General features: G+C 40.5%; 2 long non-coding RNA genes across 3 annotated transcripts in view; one reads left to right on the forward strand and one right to left on the reverse strand.

Moving 5' to 3' along the window:
• The window catches only part of LOC107137783, a 49,144-nt gene extending 34,369 nt beyond the window's left edge, over positions 1-14,775 (forward strand). The window contains exons 4-5 of the long non-coding RNA XR_001502923.2: positions 11,648-11,795; positions 12,465-14,775. This is a non-coding gene — a long non-coding RNA (uncharacterized LOC107137783). The remainder of the gene's footprint in view (positions 1-11,647; positions 11,796-12,464) is intronic.
• The window catches only part of LOC125613387, a 34,442-nt gene that overhangs the window by 3,892 nt on the left and 11,488 nt on the right, over positions 1-19,062 (reverse strand). The window contains exons 2-5 of one of the 2 annotated variants that reach the window (XR_007343962.1): positions 7,965-8,003; positions 7,242-7,318; positions 6,747-6,786; positions 413-4,824 (exon numbers count right to left, since the gene is read on the reverse strand). This is a non-coding gene — a long non-coding RNA (uncharacterized LOC125613387). The remainder of the gene's footprint in view (positions 1-412; positions 4,825-6,746; positions 6,787-7,241; positions 7,319-7,964; positions 8,004-19,062) is intronic. The other variant, XR_007343961.1, reaches the window with a different exon arrangement.

Consider the following 19,062-nt stretch of genomic DNA (forward strand, 5'->3'; position numbering starts at 1 on the left):
TCAGTAACATATTGTTTATTTTCCATGTGATGCAGGATTTTTCCTTCCTTCTTTTTTCATTGATTTCCAGTTTCATTCCATTATGATCAGATATGGTGCATGGTATTATCTCCACTCCTTTATATTTACTAAGAGTTGCCCTATGGCATAATATATGATCTATCTTTGAGTACGATCCATGTGCTGCTGAGAAGAACGTGTATCCACTTGATGATGGTTGATATATTCTATATATGTCGGTTAAGTCTAGGTTATTGATTGTGTCATTGAGTTCTATAGTTTCTTTATTCAGCTTTTGTCTGGAGGATCTGTCTAATGGCGAGAGCGGTGTGTTGAAGTCACCCATAATTATTGTGTTGTGGTCAATTTGACTTTTGAACTTGAGGAGAGTTTGTTTTATGAACGTATGCACCTAGATTTAAATCCCAGCTCTACCACTGAGAAGTTGTATAATAGTAAGTCATTGAAATTCTCTAGAACTTGATTTTCCCTTTTGTAAAATGGGGATGATACTGATCTTGTAGGTGTGGTTGAGAGGACTAAGCCAAATCTTATACGTTAGAGTGTAATATTTCCCAGGCTATAACCTTGGGTATTTGCCCCCTAAATCTAATTTTTTTCCTGTAATTTAACTTTTTTTTTCAGTATTGGAGATTGAGTCTAAGGCCTTTCATCACTGAAAGACACCCCCAGCCCTTTTTATTTTTTTATTTTGAGGCAGAATCTCATTAAGTTGCTAAAGCCAGCCTTCAGCTTGTGATCCTCCAGCCTCAGCCTCCCAAGTAGCTTGAATTTCAGGTGTGCACCACCATACTAGGCCATAATTTAAACATTGAACTCCTATTTTGACTCCTGGCTAGATTCAAATAACAACAACAACAACAACAACAAAATAGTCAATTCCAGGCAGATCCAGGCATTTGAATGTGCTTCCCGGTCATTTCAGTTTTAAGTTTGCTCAAGTCAGTCCTTCCTTTGTACCCTCCCTGGAGAGTTCTCAGCCTATGATTGCCTAATTGTCATTTCCATAGGAAGACAGACTCCTGCTCTTTTTATTCCCTAAAATATAAACCATCTTGACTAGCCTTTGGTCCAGAATATGCTGGCAGCTTCTGGAACATCCACATTCCTCATCTGTTATCTGATCATCAGGCTGAGTCTATACAAGTCCTTCTGCACTGGTCTTGTCCTTCTTGGAGACTTAGGCCCTCCTGGGCTTTGCTGTGATTTGGTAATTGCTCTCCAAACATCCTTCTATAAAATCTTGGTCTTCAGAGAGGCACTGTGGACCTTAAAGAGGTGGAGCCTAGTGGGAGGTCCTTAGGTCCTTGGATGTGTGTCCTTGAAGGGGATTGTGAGACTTTAGTCTCTCCATCTCCCTCTGTTCCAGGCTTGGAATGGGATGGCTTGCTCTGACACATACCCCTGCCATGATGTGCTGTCCTTATCAAAGTCCCAAAGCAATGGTGCTGCCTGATTTGGATCAGACCTCTAGAAATGTGAGCCAAAATTATATTCTCTTCATTTCATAGTCATATCCATTATTTTGTTTTGATGATGCAAAGGTGACTAATATTGTACTGTCTTCAAAACACTTTAAATTCACCTTTAAAAAAAGTTAATAAACCAGGTGTGATGGTACACATGTGTAATCCCAGCTACTCTGGAGGCAGAGGCAAGAGGATTGTAAATTAGAGATCCCCCTTGGCAACTCTGTGAGACCACCTCTCAAAGTAAAAAACAAAAAGAGCGAGGGATATAGCTCATGATGTGCTGCATTCTGTAGGTCAGAAGATAAAAATCAAAGTACTGGCAGGGTCAAGATTCCTTGGGAGCTTGTAGGGGAGGATCCTTTCTTGTCTCTCCTGGTTTTTAGTAGCCTCAGACGTTTGTTTGTGGCAGCCCCAGACATTTGTTTGTGTTTGTTACAAAACTTGCAGTGGGGAATGAGAAAAAGATGTTTTATGCTCTAAAGTGCTTCACTAATGTAAGGGAGCTCTACTGGGTAATCTTGAGATCTGCTCAAGTCACTTCTTAAGAATAGTTTTAGTAAGATGTGATTTGTTTGCAGATGTAACTAAAAATGGGGTCAGACTGGAGGAGGATAGGCCCTCTATATATAATAGGTAGAGACTGGGCTTTTCAAACTGGATTATTGCTCTTTTATTTTCTAGAGGCACTCAGCAGTGGGCCAACAGGTATGCAAAAGCCACAGAGAGAGAAAATGAACCTTTTTTTTTTTTTTTTTGTAGATGGACACAATACAATGCCTTTATTTTTTTGTGGTGCTGAGAATCAAACCCGGGTCCTGCAGTCCTAGGCGAGTGCTCTACCGCTGAGCCACAATTCCAGCCCCTGGCAAACTTTTTATAAGGGGACAGAAGCTAAAAATCTTAGCCTTTGCAGGTTTGATGGTTTCTGTAGCACCTATATACACCATGGCCATGGCAGTGGGAAAGCAGCCATAACAATATCTAAGTGAGTGAGCACAGCTGCATACCAATAAAACTTTATATATGAAGCCAGGTGCTAAGCTAGATTTAGTCTGCTGGCTGGAGCTTGCTGACTCCTTGAGCTACAGCACAAATTTTACTAGGTTTATGGGAAATGTTATTTTTGGAACCCAAGTGTTTACAAGTTCTCTTAAGGATCAACCTTTTCTTTAACATTCAACCAGTACTGTTCTATAATTACATTTTGTGCAATATGTGCAGGCACATAAGCAAGGTGACAAGTGGGTGTTGAAAGCAGCCAAGTAACAGGTGTAGTACTGGGGGAGGAGTGCTCAGAGGGGCCCTCTCTTTTTGTAGTTTGCATGACAGCACCCTATTTACTGATGGCAGCCTTGATATATTTAGTCAGATTTTTGTCACTTTAACAAAAATACCTGAGATAATCAACTTAATAGGAGGAAAGGTTTATTTTGGCTCATGACCAGAGATTTCAGTCCATAGTCCCTTGGCTCTGTTGCTTTCAGAACTGTGGTAAGGTTTCATGGCAGGGAGCATGTGGTAGAGTGAAGCTGCTCTCCTCATGGTGGCTGGGAAGAGGAAGAAAGAAGAGACTGAGGTCCCAATAACTCCTTTAAAGGCACGCCCCCAACCACCTAACTTCCTTCCTCTAGGCCCCACCTCCTAAATACTTCACCACTTCATGGTGGTGCCACTTTAGGAGACTGAGTGGGTCTTTGGGGGACATTCAAGATCCAAACTCTAGAACATGCACCACTCTCCCATCTCACCTAACTCTAAAAGCTTTGCCTCCTTCTCAGGTTTCTGGGTGCCAGGTTTCTATTTCTAGGTGATGTGTAGCTTGTTTGCCAGGTGATGGTCTCTTCCTTCCTGTTGGTCACTGCTGGGCTTCTAGAAAATTCTTCCCCTTTTCCCACAAGGGTAGACTCAGACCTCTCTGACTCTAGGGCATTTCTCAGACAAGGCAAGTAGGGGTACAAGACCTGGCTGAGGCTTGAGGCAAACAAGCCTTTTGAGTTACAGCTCAAAAGCAGAAACTTTCACATCCGACACCAGCAATTTCTGTCCCCATGTGTCCTGACAGAAGCTAGTCTTTTAGGCGATTCATCAGTCACCATATCTGGCCAGAATTTGGCTCACTTCCCTGCTTCAGACTTCCCTTTCTAAGCAGAAGCTTCACACCTAATGACCCAAATGACTCTGCAACCCTAAGCTTTTCATCAAATGAGGATTTTAATGGAAGCAAATGCACAACTACTTACACTTTGAAAAAAAAATGCAAAACTTAGAAGAATTTATCCATTTTTTCAGGGTAACTTTGAGACCATAACCCCAGGCTCCTCAGTGCAAGGTCCTGGGCTCTGTCATTAGAGGTCCTTCATTAGAAACTTTGAGAAGCCCTGAATCAAGTACTTTCCTCCTATTTAGCATGGATGCACAGACTTCTTAGAAAGCACACATCTAGCATCAAACATGATTGCCTGTAGCTAGTTTAAATGAGTTTCCCTTCTCTTTTTGAAACTCCGTCCTCATTTTCTCACTGACAGGTTTGGCTCACTGCTTTGAGGCGGCTAGGTTTAGAAAACTCTTAATTCCCTGCCATGTCTGCATGTTGGATCTCCTGAAAATGCCAGGGCTTATTTTCTCTTGGAAAGTCTGGACCTTAGAAGCCCAATATCTGATTTGTTCATTCGGGTCTTTGATATCGCACACCCAGAGCTCACCTTGCCCCTGCATGAAGCAGTCCTCGTTCTGCCTTCCCCAGGGAGGGAGGCTGCATCCTCAGAGGAAGGGACTGACAGCAGGGACATCTGACCTCAACATCATTTCTCTCTCTCTCTCTCTCTCTCTCTCTCTCTGTCTCTCTGTCTCTGTCTCTCTCTCTCTCTGTCTCTCTCTCCAACCCCTGAACACAGAGAGACTTTCTTGTCCCTGATTTGTCTGTTCCAAGTTGCTTTGATATTTTCCAACTGAATGTTGCCTTATTAATGTACAGTAAAAATGGAGGCATTCCAGTCTTAGGGTAACTTTTTTTTTTCTTGAACAAAACATATAACAGACAAGGTTTTAGTATTAGAGGAAATTTTTTTTCTTTTCTTTTTTTTTAAGGTGGGGAAGGCATTGGGTCCTCTGAATTCCACCTTAAGATCCTTTACTGACCCCAGGGTAACCAAATCTTCTGCCCTGAACTTCCCAGCTGATATGGCATTGACAGGCAGGAATAAACACAGAGGCTGCATCGCCCTTAGATCAGGGCAGTTGATGGCCTTGTCTTGTTTCCTCTGCTTTATAGGATCCTCTGCTCAGGTCTTCCTCTAGCTGGGCCCCTCCTCATGGAGTGAGAACAAGCAGCCTAGGAAGAGTCAAGGAGAGATCAAACTTTAGGACCCCGGGGCTCTTGAATTCTTGGCTTTCAGGGTTCCAAACCCCTTCCAGGGCTTTTTATGAAGTCTTCCCTAAATTCATCCTCCCCAAGGTGGGCCATGCATCTGATTTGCACACTTTCAAGAGGTAGCCAAAGACAGTCCTTTGATGGTGGGGACACATGAATGAAGCTTGGACAAGGTTGTCAGGCACACATGCATTCAAGGTTCTTTGTAATAAGAACCAGAAATAAGAACCAGGGGTATACAGGGAAGCATTAGGAGCTGTGGGCCAGGGAGTGCCCATTTAAACTCTTGGCCGACCTCCTGCAAATGTCATGGGTGGCCTGCCAAAGGAAAAACAGATGGGAAGTATCCAGAGAAAATATAAGAATTGTGAAGTCAAGACGTTTGCTAGAGTTTCTGTTTTGGTGGGGAGATGTGTCTCCCAAACTATTGCATTGATAAAGTTTAGTTTCTATTTCATCTTAAAATTTAAATAAAATATTGGTGATTCCATAAACCAAAGTATCTGTTTTTAAAGTGGTGATAATAGGTCCTCTTGTTATTGTGAGAATGAGAATGTGCAGTGTCTAGTGGAGGGAGGCACTTAACACATGTTGATGGGATTGTTCTTTTCTTATTTTCCTCCAGCTGGTCCCTAAGATAATGTTTAAAGCTTAGCTTTTGCCTCCACTTGTCCTGAACTGTCTAGTGTGATATAGATAATAAAAAACAGATACTGAGATGTTTTTAAATGTCAAGTTAAAACAAGTTAATAATTGCTCTCCCATAATAAGAGAGCCAACTGTAGTCCAGGATCAAAAGCATTTTTTTTTTCTATTTTGGAGCTGCCAAAATTCTCTTCAGGGTGCATGTGAGGCAAATGTAAGGATGCACTGAGAATCTGAATGGCATCATTGTCACAGCCCATGCTAGACCCTGGCTGGGGGTATCTATTCAGTTTGATGAGGACGTGATTTAATACAGTTTTGTCTGAAAAAAAAGGAAGGGCTGAGAAACCAAGAGGATGAGCCAGGCAATCTGCTTAAATATCAAAACATGTTATAGTCTGTGGATAGTCCTCCAACACCAGGGAGGCTGTAAGGGATGTGGCTAGTGCTAGAAGTCCCAGTCATCATCCCTTACACGTGTATAGCTCTTTCTCTGCTGTTTGCAAAAGGCTGCCACAGACATGAGTTCACATTGTCCTGCTATGGAGACAGAGTGGTGCTTGTCCACACAGAGCACCCAGAGCCAAAAAACCTCACATTTCCCCCATCTCCCATTTTGAGAGCATTTAGAGGGAATGACATTGGCTTTGTGGGTAGGGAAGAACACTGTGCTCTCAGGAAGCAGCTCATCAGTGGCCACTGGGATTCAGTGATACCACCTTCAGCAAGACCTCTAACGAGGGTATAAGCCACAGATGCTTTCAGGAAAACAAAGTGTGGCCAAGCTCATGCCTCAACCCCAAACCCCTGGGTGCAGCCCTTTCCATCAAGACCCCACTAATGGTGAGGCTGTTGTGCCTGTACTCTGTGGGCACAGGGTTGGCCTCTCCTCTGCCTGCTCTGGAGGAATGGTTGTTCCTCACCCAGGTGGGCAGTAGGAGACTTGTGGTTTGAGCCACAGATGTCTGAAAGGGATCTCTGGTCTGCGGATCTGGTTGGACAGAACAGCCCTGAGTACATGGATATATCTGAGAGCTTGGAGCCTGATGCTCAATGTTCTCGTTATGGAAAGGAAAAAGTGCTGTTTGTCAGCTTTTGCTTCTTTTTCCTATGGCTAGGAAATGCTGGCTGGGGGGAGGATTCTTCAGAAGGCCCATCAGTTCTGTGGGGCAGGAAGCACTTCAGGCTTAGTAGAGCTCAGGAACTAAGACGAGGTGTTTTCTCAAAGGGCAACATACCCTCTCCTCTGTGGTCTTTTTCAGACTATCTTGTTGTTTCCTGGTAGAGGAGAAAAGATACTGAGTACTCCTCTAAGGTGCTCATAGTTTTTAACCCTCCTGGAAGATGGAACACATCCCCAAAGGAACCCAAGAAGAGTGCAGAACCTGGGGATCTAATACCCAGAATCACTGGGCCCTGGGCTGAATCAGGTGGACAGAGTCCACGTCAGTAGGATAGAACAGGGATTCCAGAAATGTGAAGCTGAAGAGGCAGGAGGTGGATCAAGTGAGCAAGAGCCAGGCAGAGCAAAAGCCACAGGAATCAGCAGGTTCCAGAAGAAGAAAGGGGGTTAAGGACTTATATTAGAAGTGACAGGGACACATGGAGTTGGCTCTTCTATCCCTTAGGTTCATCAGAGTTAAAAGAGGGAACTTCAGTTGTTTATTCCTATGAGGACAATTGTACAAATTAAACTGAAAACCACTATAGGACCCAGGAGTGGTGTCACATACCTGTAGGCCCAGTGACTTGGGAGGCTTAGACAGGAGGATTGCAAGTTTGAGGCCAGCCTGGGCAAGTTAATAAGTACCTGTATCAAAATAAAAATTTATTTTGAGGCTACTCTGGGGATATAGCTCAGTGGTAGAGTGCCCCTGGTTTCAATCTCTAATACCTACTCCCCCGCCACCCCCTAAAAAGGAAAAACCCATAGGGTTAAAAAAAAACTTTGTCACATACTGGTGTCCATTTTTCCTTTCTAGTTGACCTCCACTGATTATCTTTTTGTATAACCTGCATCTGTTTTCTTTAATACACTGTACTGTCCTAACTCTATGCCTGACTAGGCTGTTTGTTGCCAGTGAAAATATTGCTCATTTGTTGTGAACAGGCAAATTACCTAAGAGATATAACCAGGAAAGATATGGGAAAATAGTTATCAGGGAAATGTGAATTCAAATAACAAGGAGGCATCATGGAATAGCTATGACATTATAACAGGTTAGTAAAAATCCCAAACCAACTTACCAGTGCTGACATTGTTTTGACAAAACAGACACATCTATTGCTGGTGACATTGTAAATGGGCTGGGATGGTTAATTTTATGTGTTAATTTGACTGGACCAAGGAATCCCTCAGAGAGCTGGTAAAATTATTTATGGTTGTGTCTGTGAGGTATTCCTGGAAGAGATGAGCATTTGAATTGGAAGACTGAATAAAGAAGATCCACCCTTACCATGGTAGGTAGGCATCATCCAATCTGTTGAGGACACAGCTAGGAAAAAAAAAAAAATGGCAGAAGAAGAGTGAATTTGCTCTCTGCTTGAACTGGGACATCATGTCTTCCCTCAGACACTAGCACTCTTGGTTCTCTGGACTTAGATTGGAACTATACCATCAACTTTCCTGGGCCTCCAGCTTGCAGATGGCAGATTGTGGGACTTCTCCAGAACAGCCAACCCCTCAGATAAACCTCTTTCTGTGTATCTCTACATTCTATTGATTCTCCATGGAGAACAGTGCCTAACACATGGACCCAAACTTTTTTGGGAAACAATGGAATTTTATATATATATATATATATGCTGAGGTGAGACAGGGTGGCAAACATCAGCGCATATATATATATATATATATATATATAATTCATTTTTTTAAAGTTGTAGTTGGACACAATACCTTTATTTTATTTATTTTTATGTGGTGCTGAGGATTGAACCTAAGGCCTCAAACGTGCTAGGCAAGCACTCTACCACTGAGCCACATCCCCAGCCCAAATAATATATATTTTAAAAAGTAGAAATACTCATGCCCTTTGACCCCCATCAACCCTACTTTGCAGAGCTGAACTAAACAAAATGATACTAATGAAGAAAAGAGCTACATGCATAAAGATACCCTAACCCAGGAATTTTTAACTGTGAAAAGGCTGGAAATAGCTTATCTATCTTACAATGGGAGATACTGAAGGCGATCACACTCACGACAGATGGGAATTATGATGATGAAAACAGTTTGGCAAAAGGACATGCTTATAACACAATACTTAGAAGAACACAAAACTTATCATGACTACACCATAAAATCACATAAATGTATGAATGTATAAAAAAAACTCAGAGAAAGGAAAATTAGAACTTATCAGGCTCTTGCTGTTTTTAGAATGTTGCTGATGTAAAAAAAAAAAAAAAGAAAAAAATGCTATCCTTCCTTTGCAACCCCTGATTCAACTTATCACTACCTGTTCTGTAGTCCTCAGAATGTCATGCCTTGAGGATTATCTTTTTTTTTAAAGATAGAGAGAGAGAGAGATGAGAGAGAGAGATGAGAGAGAGAGAATTTTTTTAATATTTATTTTTCAGTTTTCGGTGGACACAACATCTTTATTTTTATGTGATGCTGAGGATCGAACCCAGTGCCCCGTGCATGCCAGGCGAGCGCATTACCTCTTGAGCTACATCCCCAGCTCAAGGGTTATCATTTGTGTACTAGTTCTGGTTCCCTTTCGAGCATAAACTCTTCAAGAGCAAGGACTGTTTTACTTGCTTTTGTCTCACCTCAGCATTTGTATTTACTGGAACATAGTAAATGTTCAACAATTATTTGTAAAGCAAATTAACCACTCCTGAGGATTATGTTAGGCTTAAAAATAAAACTCAACATGTTATTCTCTCTATCCTCTTATCTTCTGGCAAAGAGCGCTTAGATAAATAGATATCTAAATTATCTTTAAAGCCTTCCTGGGAAGGAAAATCTACATTAAGAAAGCTAGCAGAGTACAGTTGCAGTCCTGCAGATGACACTTGAAAATTGACTGAGACTTTTGCTTTGCTTCCTAATGCAATAAATGCTTAAAAGTTGAAGCCATGCTGATGTTTGCTACTAAGTCAGCTGAATCCTGGCGAGAAGGAAAACTATTCACCACTCCTATTGGCAGTCCCAAAGCTGCTATGCTTAAGTCAGGGCCTGTGTTTTATGAGTTTAAATGTCAGAGCTGGTTAGGAAACAGGAAATGTGATAACACAGTATGAACTTAAACCTTCCAGGAAGGGTTCAGGAACTCAATACTGAACTTTAAGTACTGAGCCCTTATTGCATGCCAGATACCCTGTGCATCAACTTGTTCTCCCATTTTACAGATAAAAACTTGAAATTCAGAGAGGTCATCTGACTCACTCAAGGTCAAATAGCTAGTGAGGGCTAGGTTAGGACTCCAAAGCAGCCAGGCTCCTAAGTATCTCTGCCCAGAGTGCTTTGTGAGTGTCCATAGGCATGTTTGGGTTGTGTGTCCAGGATCAAGAAGTCTCAGGTCCTTCCTTTTCCTTTTCCCTTTATTCTTACATAGAGAGACAACACCCTTTTCTGCTGCCTGCAGCTTGGAGTGTTTTCACTTGGCTTACATTTTGCCCTTGCTTTCAGCCAGGGTCCCTAGCCCATGATTTTATTCTATGCTCTTTAATCCACAGGGGTCATCAGTCATCTCCTCAATAAAATTGCACTCTTTCATCAGTGACCTCCTGAGACCTGACTTCTAAAACATGTTTTCTTTAACTGAATACAGTCTCACCTATGGGGATTAAGGTTCAGGGATTGATATGGTTTGAATATGTCCTCCCCAAAATTCAAGTGTTGCCAATGTAGTAATATTTAAAAAAAAAAAAAAAAAACAGGACATTTAAGAGGTGATCAGGCCATCAGGTCTCCATCCTGAGAATGTGATTAGGTGCTCCTACCAAAGGGTTTGACCCTTTTGTCTTATGCCACTGAGGATACAGCTTTCTTCCCCTTCAGAGAACACAGCATCCAAGTTGCCATCTTGGAAGCAGATTCCGGTTCTCACCAGACACAGAGACTGTTGGCACCTTGATCTTGGACTTCCCAGCCTCCAGAACTGAGAGAAGTAAATTTTTTTTCCTTTATAAGTTATCCAGTCTGTGGTATTCTGTTACAGCAGCATAAACAAACTAGTACAATAGCAGTTGTTTCAAATAGTTGCTTTCAAAATTATACTATTTTCTTTTTTTCTTGGAAGTGAAGCTCTTTTTCAAATTCCACTTTTAAAGTTTAATATTCTTTTACTCTAGATGTGTCCCCTTTCCCCTTATTATTTCATATATTTTGTCTGTGGCACAAAGCTGACATTCTTTTCCTCTCTTAATACAAGTCATAATAGCATCTAATTAACACCCCAGCTATCCTCAGGCAGTGGTGGAAACCTTTCCATCTGGTGTCCTGTTATAGCTGCCTCCCCTTTTGCTCATCTATGTTCCTCTTAGCTTTATTTTGTGCCCTTCGAATCATCTTCCTAAAACACAAAATTCCACGTTGACCAAAAATTAGTTTAGAAAATAGATGATGCTCTGTCTTCAACTCTAAAGTCCTGCCATCCCTCTTATCCAGAGCTGACACAGTTAAACATCAAGCAGTACCATATGCTCCCGGCTGGGGAGACCTGGGTTTCATCATTCCCTCTAAAAGGTAGGTTAGTTTCCCCAGCTTCTTTATTTTTCCATTAAAAAAGGGAACTTTATCTAGGTTCAAAGGGAATTCAGACTTCTGCATTTGGAAGGGGGCAATAATTGAATGATAGATGCCTTTCTTTTTTTTAACCAATTGAGGGAAGTTGTGGAAATTGAGACTATCTTTTCTGAGTTTATTGTGCATTTTATGTATTTTAAAATATTAATTAAATATTTTAATGTATGTGTGGGTAGTTAAATATGACCAGAGATTTTAAGCCCCTCTCACTAAGAGGCAAAATCTATTTTTTCTATCCTTTGAATCTGTGTTAGCCTTGTGACTTTCTTTGAACAATATGTGCCTAAATTGACCCCCTGTGAGTTCAGGGACCCAGATCTTAAAAGAATCTATAGCTTCTGCCTTTGTTTATTGAAATTCTGTCCTGAATATGCTACACAGGAAGCCAGTGCGAGGCTGAGAGGCCACCTGGAGAACCAAGCTGCTCCAGCTGACACGCAGCACCAACTGCCAGCCATGAGTGAGACCATTTTAGATCTTCCAGCTCAGTTAAGCTCCAGCTGAAAGCAACCCGCACACATGAGCCCTGGTGAGACCAGCAGGACAAACACCCAGCCAGCGCACCCATATTGTGAGAAATAATAAATCATTTTGTTTTAAGCCATTGTCTTAGGGTTGGTTTGTTCTGCAGAATAGATAAGTGAAATAATGTGACATCCCCAAATCACTGTGTCTCCCTGTATGTGTAAGTCCATCTATTTGCATTTAAAAGAAAAAGTAGTTTCTTGGAGCTTAAAGCAATTACTTTCTTTGAATGTTCCACATAGACAGGGTGCAGAATAGAAATGGACTTTTTAAGGAGATAAATAGGGCACAGTCTGGAAATTTGCAATAGGCATATTAGGCAAGTAAAATGCCCACATATCAAAAGCATCTGCTGCCTCTTTTAGTAACTAACCAGTGGGTGAAAAGTATGCATCTTAAATCACTTTTATTATGAAATATTTTCAGCATACACAAAGAATAGAAAATAAATATCAAATGACAGCATACCACTGCCTAGATAAGGAAAGAATATTATAGATACAATGGAAGCCCCTCCTCGAACACATTTCCTTCCTTCCCAAAGGGAACCTCTATCCCTAGATGGTATTCCCATGCATATCTATGTTTAATATATAGTTTTGCAGCTTTACAATTTTATGTGAAGTGAATCATCTGTATGTACCAACATTTTGCTTTTTTTTTTTTCTCTCAGTATCAGATTTTTGAGGTTTATCCATGTTGGTGCAGGAGGAAAAACACTGGAATCTGCTCTTGGGAAAGTGAAATGCTCACCCTCTGGGAATCAATCACAGGAATCAGGATCATCCAAGGGAACAATGGAATCATTATGACCCATTTCATACTCATTCCAGAGCAGACACAAAGTCAGCTTCCCCTTATCTCTCTCTCCCCTCCCCTTCTCTCTCCCCCTTCCTTAAATGTGTGCACATGAGCTCATTATACTGTAATGCTGTCTTACATTACAAAGCAGAAGTCAGAGTCTATATTGTATAGCTCAGTATTGTCCAACTGAAATGTAATGTGAATCATATGTATAATTTTAAATATCCTATTCTAAAAAGTTTTGTCATGTTCTAAAAAGTGAAAAGAAATAGATAAATGAACTTTTATATTTTTCATTTGACCCAATATGTCTAAAATATTATCCATATGTATTACACATTCAACATGTAATCAGTATAAAATTATTAATGAGATTGTTTATTTTTTCATTTGAAGTATTCAAAATCTGATATGTATCTTACTGTTATTATCCTCAAGTTAATTTGGATTAATTGCACGTCAAGAGCTCAGTAGTCACAGGTGACTGATAGCTACAATTTTAGCACAGAGGGCCTTAAAAATCTAACCTGAAAACACACACTGCTCAGTCCTTGACATTCCAGTCTTCTCATTGGTAATTGAACATTGTGAGGAGTTCGACTCTCCTATGAGACTAGAAGGGTCTGTGCAGAGGGGTGTCCAGGGCTATTGGGATGGTTTAACTGAAGCAGCACCTGCTGGGTTGGCCAGTCTGGCAGGAGGCTCCAGCACCATCAGCCTTTACATAATCTAGGGAAGGTCACTTAACCTTCTAAGCTCTGTGGGACTCAGTTTTTCTCTATATGAAAGTGAGGGTGAGCTCCTGTGGCGCTGACTATATTGCTGGTTCCATCTTCCATTGCCAATCTGACTTGGGGTTAAGGATAGTGGCTGGTGTTCCACCGAGGGATGAGCTGCTATTTATCTTCCTAACATAGAGAACCAGAGAGCCTTTCATTGGAAACAGACTCCTATAAGATCCCAGGGAGCCTTAGTGTAAACCTTTGTTCTTTGAAGAGTTCCTTGACTCTGCCCAAGGCCAGACTGGCACCATAGAAGTCCACAGTCAGAAAGAACCACAAACCAACTCCCCTGGGTGGCATGGTCTAGGCAGCGCTTTATTTAGATAATCCACATAGAGATGCCACAGTTTGGTCTGGACATATGATTATATGGTTTTCATGCCACATAGCCTTACAGGAAATCAAGAGTGCTGACAAAACCCTGGTTTACACCAAATTCACTGTGCCCTGACTCAGTTTCCCTTTTTATCAACAAGGTAGTATAATTAGTACTTATGATGTAGGTATAATGATTCTATCCTGGTTCCCAAGTCCCTTCTTAAAGAAACACAAAACTCTAAGGAACGCTTTCTTCCTAACACAACAGTCAGGAGGGGCCACTTGTCAGGGCATTCAGGTCCTAGGATCCTGGCAAATTGTCATTGGAAATAAACCTGAATTAATATGGTCCTATAACTCCTTGTATTATCTTTTTAAATAGACACATACCACCTAATGACCTCCTTTCCTGATGGGCATGGTGGTATGCATCTGCAGTCCCAGCAAATCCAAGGCTGAGGCAGGAGGATCACTTGAGCCCAGGAATGTGGGGCCAGCCTGGGGAACATAGCAAGACCCTGTCTCTTAAAACAAACAAACACAATACAAAAGTTAGTTTCTTTCTGAGAGCTCTGGAATATTTTTGGTTTGATTCTTCAGTGTCGTAAGATTTATTTTCAGGTGTTACTTTTAATTTCAAAAGCGATTTATAACTCGATTTAATTTTAAAAGTTTCATAAACACACGTGCACGCACACACACACACACACACACCCCTAGAACAAATTCATATACTACAAAAGGGTATTTAATAAAAAGTAAATGTCTACTTCATTCTAGCCAAACATCAACACGTTCCCAGTTTGCTGTGTATCATTTTAGAGCTATTCTATGCATAAAACATGTATTTTCAGATTTTATTTTTTTTTAAAAAAAGATGTGCTGTTTAATTTTAAAGCTACTTTAACTCAAGACAAGGTAAAAAGGTAAGGAACTGTGGATTAAAAAAGAAAAGGGCCTGGGGTATAATTGTTTTAAATGATGTGTTGATGTGTTGAGTTTAAAAATATTTTGATGCGTTCCAATGCATGGAAAACAAGATGCTGTGAATCATTGTCTTGAATAAACTGTCCAATATGATTATATAGTTTTGTGTTCACCACGGCAGGGTCACCTTAACAAGTTTACATAATAATAAACAGAAAACAGAAAGCTACCCAATAAACCGAAGAAAGTGGAGAGGGACAGGGAGGAGCAGAAAGCTGACATCTTCAAGAACTGCCATTTAGAGAAAAGGTGTTGAGAAGGAAGAGATGAGAAGAGGTAGGTGAGTCAAGCTCAAGGCTGGTGCTCTCTAACAGGATGCACACAACTGTATCTGCACCATCCAACATGGCAGCTGTGAGTGCTCCTGACTCTTGAGTAACTAATGTGACTGAGGGGTTGAATTTTCTGGTTTTTTAATTAATTTATTTCTTTGTAGTACTTGGATTAAACCCAGCAGCAAAAGAGGGCAAGCTATGATATGCAAATGCTTTTAAGTATCTTTTGTGGTACTTGGATTAAACCCAGGGCTTTTGTAGTACTTGGATTAAACATGCTAGGCAAGTACTCTACCACTGAGCTACATCCCAAACCTGAGAGATTGAATTTTTAATTTCATTTTGTTTTAATTAATTTAAATTTAATTGGTCATTTGGGGTAGGGGTTGCCATTGTGGATAATGTTATTCTGGGCTTTGCTATGTCTTTGGGAGGCATCAGTGAGCAAGGAGGATAATGAAAAGGGAGAGAAGGTGAATAAAGGGTAAGTCAAAGCAGAAGAGGAAAGAAGGAAGGGACAGAGTAAGTTGCAAGCTGAGAGGCATGGATGACAGAAATGATTGTCAGAAGTGGGCCTGCTTCACTGGCAGGGAGCATCCCTCCACCTCTGGCATTATTCTGAGATCTTCTGTACAGGAAGATCTGGGCAGGCCTCCTTCAGGAAGAGCACCCACCTGCTGACTGACTCTAGGCTGTAAAAGGGAGCTGTGGTTCCCAACCCCTAGGACTTTTCCTCCTCCTAACATGTACAACAAAATCATTTAGTCCCAGAAAATTCACAGTTTCATACACCACTAGGTGTCACCATTAACCAAAATGAGTTCTTATTTTTTATTGTTTTTTAACCTGCAGAATTTGGTGAAAGTTTCTTCTTTGAGTCTGTAGTTCATCTATTCAATTTATTTAGGTAATTTCTTTCACTTTGTCACATCAAAAGCAAGGAGATTTGTATTCTGAGAACCTGCTCAACAGGGACTCTAATTTGGTTTTTCTTTCCAGTTAAAACTGTACTAAATACCACAAACATGTGCGTGCATGCACTTATTCTTTACTAAACATTTATCCTGTGCCAGGCAGGGGCCCCAGGTACCACTGAGTAAGTTTCATGCTGCACAACTCTAGGAGGGCACTGTTCACAGAGACTTCAGTGTGAATAATGTTCACTGAAGCTTCAGTAAGACACAGCTGCTTTTTTTTTTTTATCTGCTCTGTTCTATCTCTTAGGAAATTTTGTTATTATAAAACTTTCTTTGTAACTAGAAATTTTTAGATGTACACACCACCAGTAGCTTCCCCATTCATAATTGTAAGGAAAACTTAAGTTTACTTCCTTTTCAGAAAAGAAATACCACCCCACTACACTGAGCATATTTTATGAATAAAGCTATGTACTAAACCAGCTAGAAAAATCAAGTCATGATCTTTTCCCTTGAAAAATTCAAGATGAGGCTTGGTCATACCCAAGATCCAAAATAATATCTTTAAGTTTTGCATATCTAAGCTTGACCTCTGAGGAAGAGTAGGAGGAGAGCAACTGAACATGAATTTAGGAACCATGAACTAGGGAGTCTATCCTGACTAGACTTTCTTGGGGATGTACCAGTTAGGTTTTGCTATGTAACAAACCATCCTGAAGCATAGTAACTTAAAATGACAAACATTTATTATTTTTCTTGATTCATTGAGTCATTTGGAGGGTTCTTCAGATGTCGGTTGGAGTGACAGGTCTCTGTCAGCAGCTGTTGATTTACCTCACCCATTTTCCTGGAGATTGATAAGGTGGTTGGCTGAAGAAGACTTAGCTGGGATGGTTTATCTCTGCTCCATGTGATCTCTCATGCTCTAGCAGACTAACCCAGGCTTCACATGGTGGCCTCAGGGTACAAAAAAGCAGCAAAAGAGGGCAAGCTATAATATGCAAATGCTATTAAATTTCTTCTTATGTCATACATTCTCTTGTCCCATTGGTCAAAACAAGTTACATGGCCAACCCTGGAGTCAGTGTGAAAGGTATTATCCAAGAATGTGGAGACAGGGAGGGCCAAACAAATTGGGGGCCATTGCTGCCTGCAACAATCTGCTAAAGAAAATTAATTTCTTCTTATTTTAATTTTTTCAAAATGATAATAGTATTGTCCAAACCTACTGCTTAGGGATGTAAAAAGAATAAACAAAAGAAACTGCTATATATCATTTAAAGAAAATGAATAATATGAACATAATTAATTTTCCTTCAGTTTTCTCATTTACCTTTTTTCTATCTCCTACACAACACAGATACCCTATTCATGGGGTAAATAGCAATATCACTTAGTAGAAATATCTATCAAAATTAAAGGTAAGCATTTCTGCTGCAGCCCGGCTGGCTGGGCAAAATAAGCGGAGGGTGACGAATAACTTGTGTACATTGATACAGCAGGAGTGGGAGCCGTTTATTGCAGGACAGGAGCAGTATTTATACATTCCACACAGCTTATCTAATTAGCATAAACTAGATACATCAGTCAACCAATCAGGAATCTCCACACTTAATGGCTTGTTTTTGTTACTTCTCAAACCGCTCCCTCTGGCATTTTGCCAGGCACCATCCAGACTTGTTTACGAACTCTAACATTCCCCTGGCAAAATGCCAGGTGTTATTTTGACTTGTTTACAGACTCTAACACATTTCAACAGAAATTTCCATTTATTTTCATAATTTTCACTTGTAAATAGGTACATCTTATGGGCTGTGTGTAAAGATACCCACCTAAGGGTATAACTAGGAAGATTATTCAGGAGTAGAGACCCCAAAATGTCCAACCACATGCTAACTTCTATAATTGCACCTATGTCTTAGACTTTTTAACATTTTTTCTGCACAAGGGATTGAACGCAGGGGTACTTAACCACTTGGGCCACATCCTCAGTCCTTTTTTATTTTTTATTTTTTAAATTTTGAGACAGGGTCTCACTAAATTGCTTAGGATCTCACTAAATTGTTGGGCCTGGCTTTGAACTCAGGAACCCCCTGCTCAGCCTCTGGAGCTGCTAGGATTACAGATGTGCACCACTGCTCCCAGCTCCTATGTGTTAGAATTTGCAGATACATTTTGCCACACAGGGTCAAAGTTGTCGGTGTAGCACTTGAAATACTTAGTCAGACAAACAGAATGAATAGGAGACTTAAAAGACCTAATCAGATAAAGAGAGTGACTAGGAGATTACAGTGTGTGTTCTCATTCCTATTTGCATGTTACTAATTATAATTGAAGATAACACCACTTCTGTGAAGTCCTACCCAATCTTACTAGAACCAAGATTACCCAAGGACAGTAATTCATTCTTAGTAATAACTTCTTTTTCCTACAATTTGTAATTGCTATCATTTAATTTAATGAATAAACATTTGCTGAGCAACTACCTATTAAGAACTGAATCAGAAATTGAGATATGGACAAAACACAGTTGGTCCTTGCTCTTCTGGAGGTCACCATCTGATGAACAGTTAAATAACAACAAAATATAAAGCAAATCTGACAGGCAATTGCTCTGGGGAGCATTGTGGGGGAATGATTTATACCAATGAGATGAACTTGAGAAAACCTTATAAAGATGATAACTTTTGCTCTGAGCTTTGAAGAATGAGAAGGATTTCTTAATGGGAAGGAGGGGTAAGAGAATTCCATGGAGAGGGAATCAAATGGTAAACAGAGGTTTAAAGTGCATAGCATGTTCAGGAAAGAGCACCCAGGGGAGTTTGAATGTAGAGTATGTTACGGGAAGTGCAAAAGGAAGTGAGGCCATCTTGTTGAGATCTTTTGAATACCATATTAAAGAGCTTACATAAGAGTCTTCAAAGACCTTTGATTAAAGCATTCTCGTGATTGTTACTATTTTAGAAACGTAACTCTGAATCCCAGCGGCTCAGGAGGCTGAGAAGAAGAATCACAATTTCAAAGCCAGTCACAGCAACTTAGTGAGGCCCTAACCATCTCAGGGAGACCCTGCCTCAAAAAAAAAAAAAAAAAAAGGAGGGGGGTGAGGCATGGAGATTTGGCTCAGTGGTTAAGTGCCTCTGGGTTTAATCTCTGATACCAAAAAAAAAAAAAAAAAAAAAAAAAGT

Source organism: Marmota marmota, unplaced genomic scaffold (assembly GCF_001458135.2).
Source record: "Marmota marmota marmota unplaced genomic scaffold, marMar, whole genome shotgun sequence".
Classification (NCBI taxonomy): Eukaryota; Metazoa; Chordata; class Mammalia; order Rodentia; family Sciuridae; genus Marmota; species Marmota marmota.